The 1,015-nt window shown below is 40.1% G+C and overlaps 1 long non-coding RNA gene across 1 annotated transcript in view; it reads left to right on the top strand.

The window, feature by feature from the left end:
- The first annotated feature begins 321 nt into the window (after window positions 1-321).
- Window positions 322-1,015, top strand: part of LOC128249318 (uncharacterized) — a 3,173-nt gene continuing 2,479 nt past the window's right edge. Inside the window, exon 1 of the long non-coding RNA XR_008265419.1 lies at window positions 322-985. This is a non-coding gene — a long non-coding RNA (uncharacterized LOC128249318). The remainder of the gene's footprint in view (window positions 986-1,015) is intronic.

The raw sequence follows: 1,015 nt of genomic DNA on the forward strand, positions 1-1,015 counted from the left end.
GTGTGTGTGTGTGTGTGTGTGTGTGTGTGTGTGTGTGTGTGCGTGTGTGTGTGCGTGTTTATATGTAAATTTATGTATATATTAGAAAACTTATTCCCACTTAAATGTGGCTGTTCTGTTAGAACAAACTTTACTGCGGTAGATACCCATGAGAGAAACTCTCTTGGCGCAAAATGCACACTTGCTGATATCGCTTGCAAGGGAGACCATCAGATTACGTGATTACGACCTTCTTTTGTTTCATCAGTGATGGACTCTCGATCGTTTGAGATAACAGAATCTCATCTCACCGCCACTGATTTATCGAAAGTTAGAGCCTAAACAGGCTCTGTTGCCGCGATTAGCCAATGAGCTTGTTAAAAATATATATATACATTACCAACAGAGGCCGTATTAATGCCATGAGGTAATACTTGTTCTCACTTAAACGTGGACGTTCTGTTAGAGCAAAGTTTACTGCGGTAGATACCTTGAAAGGAAATGTCATAGTGAAGTTAGTGTATTACTCTTCCGGTACGAAGAGATACAACGGTATCCGATAACTAGTAACTATTGTGGCTACTAGCGTAAAACAGGAACTACAGTACAACGGCAGTCACACATCACACCAGTGGGAGGAACCCACTTTACAACAGTGGCGACGAGGAAAAACAAATTTACGCGGAGTGAAAAAATAGAAAAACATTCACACGGAGAGTTTAAACTGATTCACGTGGAAAATTAAATAACTCGACAAAAGAGAAACAAAATCTTGTGCAACTTACAAAAATTGTAAAATATGGAAGACTTCTTAGCTGGGGTAGTTGAGTTGCAAAAACTGCAACAACAACTCAAGGAACAATATTATTTTGTGCAAAATGTACTCTTGTTTTAATCTCCAGCGAAGAGATAAATCGCCACCAACTCCAGCGTCGAAACCACCAGGTCATGGGATTTGGACCTTCCATGGTTTCATCCTCGAGGGACAGCTAAATATTACCTCTCGGTATTAAAACTGCCTTTGTCGCTAATGTAT

Source organism: Octopus bimaculoides, chromosome 13, assembly GCF_001194135.2.
Source record: "Octopus bimaculoides isolate UCB-OBI-ISO-001 chromosome 13, ASM119413v2, whole genome shotgun sequence".
In the NCBI taxonomy this organism is placed as follows: Eukaryota; Metazoa; Mollusca; class Cephalopoda; order Octopoda; family Octopodidae; genus Octopus; species Octopus bimaculoides.